The following is a 12765-nucleotide window of genomic DNA, read 5'->3' as shown; positions in this document are numbered from 1 at the left end:
AAAAAATTCTCTTCCAAAAAAATCACCCCAGAACATAAAAAATTCGCGTCCAAAGAAATTACCCCAGAACAGAACAAATTCGCTTCCAAGGAAATCACCCCAGAACACAAAAAATTCGCTTCCAACGAAATGACTCCAGAGCACAGAAAACATGCTTCCAACGAAATGACCCCCTACTTCAAAAATTTGCTTCCATCGAGAATACCTGAGAACACAAAAAATACACTTCCAACGAAAATACCCTAGAACACAAAAAATTCGCCTCCACTGAAATCATCCCAGAACACAAAAAATTCGCTTCCAACGAAATCAACACAGAACACAAAAAATTTGCTTCCAACGAAATCACCCTAGAACACAAAACATTCCCTTTCAACGAAATCACCGGAGAACACAAAAAATTCGCTTCCAACGAAATGACTCCAGAGCACAGGAAACCCGCTTCGAACGAAATGATACCATAGAGAAAAATTCGCTTCTAACAAAATGACTCCAAAGGACATAAAACCTGCTTCCAAGAATATTACCCCAGAAAACAAAATATTCACTTTCAACTATATCACCCCAGAACACAAAAAATTCGCTTCCAACAATATCACCCCCAGAACACAAAAATTTGCTTCCAACGAAATCTCCTGAGAACACAAATATTCGCTTCCAAAGTAATCACCCCAGACCACAGAAAACACGCTTCCAACGAAATCACCCCAGACCACCAAAAATTCGCTTCCAACGAAATCACCCCAGAACACAAAAAATTCGCTTCCAAAGAAATGAATCCAGAGCACAGAAAACACGCTTCCAACGAAATGACACCAGAACACTAAAAATTCCCTTTCAACGAAATCACCCTTGAACACAAAAAATTCGCTTCCAACGTAATTACCCCAGAAAACAAAAAATTTGCTTCCAAAGAAATCACACCAAAGCACCAAAAATTCCCTTCCAATGAAGTGACTTCAGAGCACAGAAAACACGCTTCCAACGAAATGACCCCCTACTTCAAAAATTTGCTTTCATCGAAAAAACCGGAGAACACAAAAAATTCGCTTCCAACGAAATTACCCCAGAACACAAAAAAATTCGCTTGCAATGAAATCTTCTGAGAACATGAATATTCGCTTCCAGCGAAATCAACCAGGAACACAAAAAATTCGCTTCCAACGAAATGACTCCAGGGCACAGAAAACACGCTTCCAACGAAATGACCCCATACTTCAAAAATTAGCTTCCATCGAAAACACCCGAGAACACAAAAAATTTGCTTCCAACGAAATTACCCCAGAACACAAAAAATTTGCTTTCATGGAAATCACCCAAGAACACAAAAAATTGGCTTCCAACGAAATCACCCGAGAACACAAAATATTCGCTTCCAACGAAATTGCCCCAGAGCACAAAAAATTAACTTCCAACGAAATGACTCCAGAGCACAGAAAACACGTTTCCAACAAAATGGCCCCCTACTTCAAAAATTTGCTGCCATCAAAATCACCCTAGAACACAAAAAATTTGCTTCCAACGAAATTACCCAAGAACACAAAAAATTAGCTTCCAACGAAATATCCTGAGAACACAAATATTCGCTTCCAAAGAAATCATCCCAGAGCACAAAAAAATTCGCTTCCTCGAAATCACCCTGGAACACAAAAAATTCGCTTCCATCGAAATGACTCCAGAGCACAGAAAAAACGCCTTGAACAAAATGATACCATACTTCAAAAATTTGCTTCCATCGAAATCACCCGAGAACTCAAAAAATTTGCTTCCAACAAAATCACCCAAAACACAAAAATTTCGCTTCCAACGAAATGACTCCAGAGCACAGAAAACACGCCTTGAACAAAATGATACCATACTTCAAAAATTTGCTTCCATCGAAATCAACCGAGAACAAAAAAATTCGCTTCCAACGAAATGACTCCTGAGCATAGAAAACACGCTACCAACGAAATGACCCCAGAACACAAAAAATTCGCTTCCATCAAAATCACCCTAGAACAGAAATAGTTTGTTTCCAAAGAAATCACACCAGACCACAAAAAATTCGCTACCAACGAAATCACCCCAGATCACAAAATCTTCATTTCCAACGAAATCACACCAGAACAGAGAAAAATTCGCTTTTAACGAAATGACTCCAAAGGACATAAAACCCGCTTCCAACGAAATTACCCCAGATCACAAAAAATTCCCTTCCAATGAAATCACCCCAGAACACACACAAAAAAAATTCGCTTCCAATGAAATTACCCCAGAACGCAAAACATTCTCTTACAACAAAAACGTTCCAGAGCAAAAAAAAATGCGTTTCCAACAAAATCACACCAGAACAGAGAAAAATTCGCTTCCAATGAAATGACTACAAAGGACATTAAACCCTCTTCCAACAAAACTACCCCAGAACACCAAAAATTCGCTCCCACGGAAATCTCCCCAGAACACAAAAAAATCGCTTCGATAGAAATCAACCCAGAACACAAAAAATTCGCTTCCAACAAAATGACGCCAGAGCATAGGAAACACGCTTCCAAATAAATCACCCCATACTTCAAAAAATTCGCTAACAACGATATCATCCCAGACCACAAAAAATTCGCTTCCATCGAAATCACACGAGAACACAAAAAATTCGTTTCCAACGAAATCACCCCAGAGCACAGAAAACACGCTTCCAACGAAACGACCCCCTACTTCAAAAATGTGCTTCCATCGAAAAAATTCGCTAACAACGAAATAAACCCAGACCACAAAAAATTCGCTTCCAACGAAATTACCCCAGAAAACAAAAAATTCACTTCCATCAAAATCACCCGAGGAACACAAAATATTCGCTTCCAACAAAATCACCCCAGAGCACAAAAAATTTGTTTTCAACGAAAACACCCTAGAACACAAAAAATTTGCTTCCAACGAAATCACCCGAGAATGCAAAAAATTTGCTTCCAAACAAATTACCCCAGAACACAAAAATTTGCTTCCAACGAAATCACCACAGAGGACAAAAACTTCGTTTCCAAAGAAATCACACCAGAACAGAGAAAAATTCGCTTCTAACGAAATGACTCCAAAGGACATAACACCTGCTTCCAAAGATATTACCCCAGAATACAAAGAATTCGCTTCCAACGAAATCACTCCACAACACAAAAAAAATTCGCTTCGATCGAAATCAACCCAGAACAGTTCGCTTCCAACAAAATTACCCCGATCACAAAAACATCATTTCCAACAAAATCAACAAAGATCACAAAAAATTTGCTTCCATCGAAATCACCTGAGATCACAAAAAATTAGCTTACAAAGAAATCACCCGAGAACACAAAAAATTAGCTTCCAATGAAATTACCCAAGTACGCAAAAAAATCGCTTCAAAGGAAATCACCCCAGAGCACAAAAAAATTCGTTTCCAACGAAATCACCGCAGATCACAAAAACTTCATTTCCAACGAAATCACACCAGAACAGAGAAAAATTCGCTTCTAACGAAATTACTCCAAAGGACATAAAACCTGCTTCCTAAGAAATTACGCCAGAACACCAAAAATTTGAATCCACTGAAATCATCCCAGAACACAAAATATTCGCTTCCAACGAAACCACCCCAGAGCAGAAAAAAATCGCTTCCAACAAAATTACCCCAGAACAGATAAAATTTGCTTCCAATGAAATCATCCCAGAGGACAAGAAATTCTTTCCAAAGAAATCACACCAGAACACAAAAAATTCGCTTCCAACCAAATCAACCCAGATCTCAAAAACTTCATTTCCAAAGAAATCAAACCAAAACAGAGAAAAATTCGCTTCTAACAAAATGACTCCAAAGGACATAAAACGTGCTTCCAAGGATATTACCCCAGAACATAAAAAATTCGATTCCAACGAAATCACCCCAGAACACAAAAATTCACTTCCAACAATATCACCCCAGAACACAAAAAATTCGCTTCCAACGAAATCTCCTGAGAACACAAATATTCGCTTCCAAAGTAATCACTCCAGACCACAGAAAACACGCTTCCAACGAAATCACCCCGGACCACCAAAAATTCGCTTCCAACGAAATCACCCCAGAAGACAAAAAAATTCGCTTCCAACGAAATTGTCCCAGAACACAAAAAATTTGCTTCCAACGAAATCACCCAGAAACACAAATATTTCGCTTCCAACGAAATGACTCCAGAGCACAGAAAACACGCTTCCAATGAAATGATCCCCTGCTTCAAAAATTTGCTTCATTGGAAAAAAACGGAGAAAACAAAAAATTCCCTTCAAAGGAAATTAACCCAGAAAACAAAAAAATTCGCTTTCAACGCAATGACTCCAGAGCACAGAAAACACGCTCCCGACGAAATGATCCCAATCTTCAAAAATTTGCTTCCATCGAAATCACCCGAAAACACACAAAATTCGCTTCCAACGAAATTACGCCAGAACACAAAATATTCGCTTGCAACGAAATCTTCTGAGAACACATATATTCGCTTCCAACGAAATCACCCCAGAACACAAAAAATTCGCTTCCAACATAATGACTCGAGAGCAGAGAAACCACGCTTCCAACGAAATGACCCCATATTTCAAAAATTTGCTTCTATCGAAATCACCCGAGAACACAAAAAATTCGCTTCCAACGAAATGACTACAGAGCACAGAAAACACGCTTCCAACGAAATGACCCCCTCCTTCAAAAATTTGCTTCCGTCAAACAAACCAGAGAACACAAAAAATTCATTTGCAAAGAAATGACCCCAGAAAACAAAAAAATTCGCTTCCAATGAAATCTTCTGAGAACACAAATATTCACTTCTAAAGAAATCATCCCAGAGCACAAAAAATTCGCTACCAACAAAATCACCCTAGAACACAAAAAATGCCCTTTCAACGAAAACACCTAAGAATACAAAAAGATCACGTCCAACGAAATTACTACAGAACGGAAAATATTTGCTTCCAAAGATATCAACCCAGAGCACAAAAAATTCGCTTCCAACAAAATGACTTCAGAGCACAGAAAACACGCTTCCAATGAAATGACTCCAGAACACAAAAAATTCGCTTTCAACGAAATCACTCTAGAACATAAAAAATTCGCTTCCATCGAAATCACCATAAAAGACAAAAAATTCGCTTACAACCAAATCACTCCAGAGCACAAATATTTGCTTCCAACGAAATCACCCTAGAACAAAAAATTCCCTTTCAATGAAATTACACCAGAACACAAATCATTCGCTTCCAACAAAATCTCCTGAGAACACAAATATTCGCTTCCAAAGAAAACATCCCAGAGCACAAAAATTTCACTTCCAACGAAATCACCCCACAACACCAAAATTTCCCTTTCAACGAAATCACCCCAGAACACAAAAAATTCGCTTCCAACGAAATCAACCCAGAGCACAAAACATTCGCTTCCAACGAAATTACTCCAGAGCTCCGAAAACATGCTTCCAACGAAATGACGTCCTACTTCAAAAATTGACTTCCATCGAAAAAACCGGAGAACAGAAAAAATTCGCTTGCAACGAAATCTTCTGAGAACACAAATATTCGCTTCCAACGAAATCTCCCCAGAACACAAAATATTCGCTTCCAACAAAATGACTCCAGAGCACAGAAAACACGCTTCGAACGAAATGATACCATACTTCAAAAATTTTTTTCCGTTGAAATCATCTGAGAACACAAAAAATTCGCTTCCAAAAAAATGACTCCAGAGCACAGAAAACTCGTTTCGAACGAAATGACCCCTTACTTCAAAAATTTGCTTCCATTGAAGAAACCGGAGAACACAAAAAATTCTCTTCCAACGATATTACCCCTAAAGAGAAAAAATTCTTTTCCAACGAAATCTCCTGAGAACACAAATATTCGCTTCCAAAGATATCATCCCAGAGCACAAAAAATTCGCTTCCAACGAAATCACCCCAGAACACAAAAATTTCCTTTTAGAGAAATCACCCGAGAAAACAAAAAATCCGCTTCCAACGAAATCACCCCAGTGCACAAAAAATTCGCTTCAATGAAATGACTTCAGAGCAAAGAAAACACGCTTCCAACGATATGACCCCCTACTTCAAAAATTTGCTTCCATCGAAAAAACCGGAGAACACAAAAAATTTCTCTTCCAACCATATTACCCCAGAAGACAAAAAATTCTTTTCCAAAGAAATCTCCTGAGAACAAAAATATTCGCTTCCAACGAAATCACCCTAGAACACAAAAAATTCCCTTTCAACGAAATCACCAGAGAACACAAAAAGATCACGTCCAACGAAATTACTACAGAATGTTAAATATTTGCTTCCATTGAAATCAAAGCAGAACACAAAATATTCGATTCCAAAGAAATCACCCTACAACACAAAAAATTCCCTTTCAACGAAATCACCGGAGAACACAAAAAATTCGCTTCCAACGAAATTACACCAGAACACAAAAAATTCGCTTCCAACGAAATCACTCCAGAACACAAAAAATTTACTTCCAACGAAATGACTCCAGAGCACAGAAAACAGGCCTCCAACGAAATGACCCCCTACTTCAAAAATTTGCTTCCATCGAAAAATCCTGTGCACACAAAAATTTCTCTTCCACCGAAATCACCCCAGAACACAAAAAATTTGCTTCCAACGAAATGACCCCATTCTTCAAAAATTTGTTTCTATCTAAATCACCCGAGAACACAAAAAATTCGCTTCTGAAGAAATCAACCCAGAGCACAAAAAATTCGCATCCAAAAAAATGACTCCAGGACACAGAAAACAGGCTTCCAACGAAATGACCCACTACTTCAAAAATTTGTTTCCATCGAAATCACCTGAGAACACCAAAAATTCGCACCAAAAAAATTAGCCCAGAAAACAAAAAATTCGCTTGCAACGAAATCTCCTGAGAACACAAATATTCGCTTCCAACAAAATCACCCCAGAGCACAAAAAATTCGCTTCCAAAGAAATGACTCCAGAGGATAGAAAACACGCGTCCAAAAAAATGACCCCATACTTCAAAAATTTGCTACCATTGAAATCACCCCAGAACACAAACAATTTGCTTCCAAAGAAATTTCCCCAGAAGACAAAATATTCTTTTGCAACGAAATCTCCTGAGAACACAAATATTCGCTTCCAAAGATATCATCCCAGAGCTCAAAAAAATCATTTCAACAAAATCACCGTAGAACGCAAAAATTGCCTTTCAACAAAATCACCCGAGAAACCAAAAAATTTGCTTCCAACTAAATCACCCTGGAACACAAAAATTCCCTTTCAATGAAATCACCCGAGAACACAAAAAATTCGCTTCCAACGAAATGACTCCAGAGCACAGAAAACATGCTTCCAACGTAATGACCCCCTACTTCAAAATTTGCTCCCATCGAAAAAACCAGAGAACACAAAAAATTCTCTTCCAATGATATTACCCCAGAAGAAAAAAAAAATTCTTTCCAACGAAATCTCCTGAGAACACAAACATTCGCTTCCAAAGATATCATCCCAGAGCTCAAAAAAATCATTTCAACAAAATCACCCTAGAACGCAAAAATTGCCTTTCAACAAAATCACCCGAGAAACCAAAAAATTTGCTTCCAACGAAATCACCCTAGAACACAAAAATTCCCTTTCAATGAAATCACCCGAGAACACAAAAAATTCGCTTCCAACGAAATGACTCCAGAGCACAGAAAACATGCTTCCAACGTAATGACCCCCTACTTCAAAATTTTCTTCCATCGAAAAAACCGGAAAACACAAAAAATTCTCTTCCAACGACATTACCCCAGAAGACAAAAAATTCTTTTGCAACGAAATCTCCTGAGAACACAAATATTCGCTTCCAAACTTATCATCCCAGAGCAAAAAAAATTCGCTTCCATCGAAATCACCCCAGAACACAAAAATTCCCTTTCAACGATATCACCCGAGAACACAAAACGTCGCTTCCAACTAAATGACCCCCTATTTCAAAAAATTGCTTCCATCGAAAAAACCGGAGATCACAAAAAATTCTCTTCCAACGATATTACCCCAGAAGACAAAAAATTCTTTTCCAACGAAATCTCCTGAGAACACAAATATTCGCTTCCAAAGATATCATCCCAGAGCACAAAAAAATCATTTCAACGAAATCACCCCAGAACACAAAAATTCCCTTTCAAAGAAATCACGTGAGAACGCAAAAAAATACGCTTCCAACGAAATTATCCCAGAACACTAAAAATTCACTTGCAACAAAATCTCCTGAGAACACAAATATTCGCTTCCAAGGAAATCACCCCAGAGAACAAAAAATATTCACTTCCAACGAAATGACTCCAGAGCACAGAAAACACGCTTTTAACGAAATGACCCCCTACTTCAAAAATTTGCTTCCATCGAAAAGACCGGAGAACACAAAAAATTCGGTTCCAACGAAATTACCCCAGAACACAAAACATTCGCTTGCAACGAATTCTCCTGAGAACACAAATATTTGCTTCCAAATATATCATCCCAGAGCACAAAAAATTCTCTTCCAACGAAATCACACTAGAACGCAAAAATTCCCTTTCAACAATACCACGCGAGAACACAAAAAATTCGCTTCCAACGAAATGAGTCCAGAGCACAGAAAACATGCTTCCAACGAAATGACCCCCTACTTCAAAATTTGCTTCCATCGAAAAAACCGGAGAACACAAATAATTCTCTTCAAACGACATTACCCCAGAAGACAAAAAATTCTTTTGCAACGAAATCTCCTGAGATCACAAATATTCGCTTCCAAACTTATCATCCCAGAGCAAAAAAAAATCGCTTCCATCGAAATCACCCCAGAACACAAAAATTCCCTTTCAACGATATCACCCGAGAACACAAAAAAGTCGCTTCCAACTAAATGACCCCCTACTTCAAAAAATTGCTTCCATCGAAAAAACTGGAGATCACAAAAAATTCTCTTCCAACGATATTACCCCAGAAGACAAAAAATTCTTTTCCAACGAAATCTCCTGAGAACACAAATATTCGCTTCCAAAGATATCATCCTAGAGCACAAAAAAATCATTTCAACGAAATCACCCCAGAACACAAAAATTCCCTTTCAAGGAAATCCCCCGAGAACACAAAAAATTCTCTTCCAACGACATTACCCCAGAAGACAAAAAATTCTTTTTCAACGAAATCTCCTGAGAACACAAATATTCGCTTCCAAAGGTATCATCCCAGAGCACAAAAAAATCATTTCAAAGAAATCACCCCAGAACACAAAAATTCCTTTTCAAAGAAATCACGTGAGAACACAAAAAATACGCTTCCAACGAAATTACCCCAGAACACAAAAAATTCACTTGCAACGAAATCTCCTGAGAACACAAATATTCGCTTCAAATGAAATCACCCCAGAGTACAAAAAATTCGCTTCCAACAAAATGACTCCAGAGCACAGAAAACATGCTTCCAAAGAAATGACCCACTACTTCAAAAATTTGCTACCATCGAAAAAACCGGAGAACAGAAAAAATTCTCTTCCAACGACATTACCCCAGAAGACAAAAAATTCTTTTCCAACGAAATCTCCTGAGAACACAAATATTCGCTTCCAAAGATATCATCCCAGAGCACAAAAAATTCGCTTCGAAAGAAATCACACTAGAACACAAAAATTCCCTTTCAACGAAATCACACGAGAACACAAAAAATTAGCTTCCAACGAAATGACTCCAAAGCACCGAAAACATGCTTCCAACGAAATGACCCCCTACTTAAAAAATTGCTTCCATCGAAAAAACCGGAGAACACAAAAAATTCTCTTCCTACGACATTACCCCGTAAGACAAAAAATTCTTATCCAGCGCAATCTCCTGAGAACACAAATATTCGATTACAACGAAATCACCCCAGAGCACAAAAAATTCGCTTTCAACGAAATGACTCCAGAGCACAGAAAACATGCTTCCAATGAAATGACACCCTACTTCAAAATTTGCTTCCACCGAAAAAACAGGAGAACACAAAAAATTGTATTCCAACGATATTACCCCAGAAGACAAAAAATTATTTTCCCACGAAATCTCCTGAGAACACAAAATTAGTTTCAAAAGATATCATCCCAGAGCACAAAAAATTCGCTTCCAACGAAATCACCCCAGAACACAAAAATTCCGATTCAACGAAATCACGCTAGAACACAAAAAATTCGGTTCCAAAGAAATTACCCCAGAACACAATAAATTCGCTTGCAACAATATCACCCGAGAACACAAAAAATTCGCTTCCAACGAAATCACACCAGAACACAAAAAATTCGCTTCCAACGAAATGACTCCAGAGCACAGAAAGCACGCTTCCAACGAAATGACCTCCTAATTCAAAAATTTCCTTCCATCGAAAAAACCAGAGAACACAAAAAAATCTCTTCCAACGATATTACCCCAGAAGAAAAAAAATTCTTTCCAACGAAATCACCTGAGAACACAAATATTCGCTTCCAAAGATATCATCCCAGAGCTCAAAAAAATCATTTCAACAAAATCACCCTAGAACGCAAAAATTGCCTTTCAACAAAATCACCCGAGAAACCAAAAAATTTGCTTCCAACGAAATCACGCTGGAACACAAAAATTCCCTTTCAATGAAATCACCCGAGAACACAAAAAATTCGCTTCCAACGAAATGACTCCAGAGCACAGAAAACATGCTTCCAACGTAATGACCCCCTACTTCAAAATTTTCTTCCATCGAAAAAACCCGGAAAACACAAAAAATTCTCTTCCAACGACATTACCCCAGAAGACAAAAAATTCTTTTGCAACGAAATCTCCTGAGAACTCAAATATTCGCTTCCAAACTTATCATCCCAGAGCAAAAAAAATTCGCTTCCATCGAAATCACCCCAAAACACAAAAATTCCCTTTCAACGAAATCTCCCGAGAACACAAAAAATTCACTTCCAACGAAATCACCACAGAGTACAAAAAATTGGCTTCCAACGAAATGACTCCATAGCACAGAAAACATGCTTCCAATGAAATGACACACTATTTCAAAATTTGCTTCCATCGAAAATACCGGAGAACACAAAAAATTCTCTTCCAACGATATTACCCCAGAAGACAAAAATTTCTTTTCCAACGAAAACTCCTGAGAACACAAATATTCGCTTCCAAAGATATCATCCCAGAGCACAAAAAATTCGCTTCCAACAAAATCACCCTAGAACATAAAAAATTGGCTTTCATCAAAATAACCACAGAAGACAAAAAATTCCCTTCTAACCAAATCACCCCAGAGCACAAAAAATTCGCTTCCAACGAAATCACCCTAGAACATAAAAAATTCGCTTTCAACGAAATCACCCGAGAATAGAAAAAATTCGCTTCCAACGAAATCACCCCAGAGCATAAAAAATTCGCTTCCAACGAAATGACTCCTGAGCACAGAAAACACGCTTCCAATGAAATGATGCCAGAACACTAAAAATTTCCTTTAAACGAAATCACCCGAGAACACAAAAAATTCGCTTCCAACGTAAATACCCCAGAAAACAAAAAATGCGCTTCCAACGAAATCACCCTAGAACACAAAAAATTCCCTTTAAATGAAATCACCCGAGAACACAAAAAATTCGCTTCCAACGAAATCAACCCAGAGCACCAAAAATTCTCTTCCAACCAAGTGACTCTAGAGCACAGAAAACACGCTTCCAACAAAATGACCCCCTACATCAAAAATTCACTTCCATCGAAGAAACCGGAGAACACAAAAAATTCGCTTCCAACAAAATTTCCACAGAACACAAATAATTCGCTTCCAACGAAATCACCCCGGAACACAAAAAATTCGCTTCCAACAAAATGACTCCAGAGCACAGAAAACAGGCGTCCAAAAAAATGACCCCAGAACACAAAAAATTCCCTTTCAACGAAATCAACACAGAGTACAAAAAATTGGCTTCCAACAAAATGACTCCATAGCACAGAAAACACGCTTCCAACGAAATGACCCCAGAACACTAAAAATTCGCGGCCAACGAAATCACCCCAGAGCACAAAAAATTCCCTTCCAACGAAATGACTCCAGAGCACAGAAAACACGCTTCCAACGAAATGACCCCCTGCTTCAAAAATTTGCTTCCATCAAAAAAACCAGAGAAAACAAAAAATTCATGTCAAACAAAATTATCACAGAACAGAAAAAATTTGCTTCCATAGAAATCACCACAGAATACAAAAAATTCGCTTCCAATGAAATCTCCTGAGAACACAAATAGTTGCTTCCAAAGAAATCATCCCAGAGCCCAAACAAGTTCGCTTACAATGAAATCACCCCAGAGCGCAAAAAATTCCCTTCCAGTGAAATGACTCCAAAGCACAGGAAACACGATTATAACGAAATGACCCCCTACTTCAAAAATTTGCTTACATCGAAAAAACTGGAGAACACAAAAAATTCACTTCCATCGAAGTCACCCCAGAACACAGAAAATTCGCTTCCTACGAAATCACCCTAGAAAACAAAAACTTCCCTTTCAAGGAAATCACCCGAGAACACAAAAAATTTGCTTCAAACTAAATTACCCCTGAACACAAGAAATTCGCTTCCAACGAAATCACCCCAAAGCACATAAAATAGCTTCCAACGAAATGTCCCCATACTTCAAAAATTTGCTTCCATCGAAATCACCTGAGAACACAAAATAATTCGCTTCCAACCAAATTACCCCAGAACACAAAACATTCGCTTCCAACGAAATCACCCCTGAACACAAAAATTTCGCTTCCAA

The sequence above is a fragment of the Meriones unguiculatus genome, chromosome 5, assembly GCF_030254825.1.
Source record: "Meriones unguiculatus strain TT.TT164.6M chromosome 5, Bangor_MerUng_6.1, whole genome shotgun sequence".
NCBI classification, from domain to species: Eukaryota; Metazoa; Chordata; class Mammalia; order Rodentia; family Muridae; genus Meriones; species Meriones unguiculatus.
The sequence above is the reverse complement of the archived record's forward strand: the minus strand, read 5'-3'. Positions refer to the sequence as shown.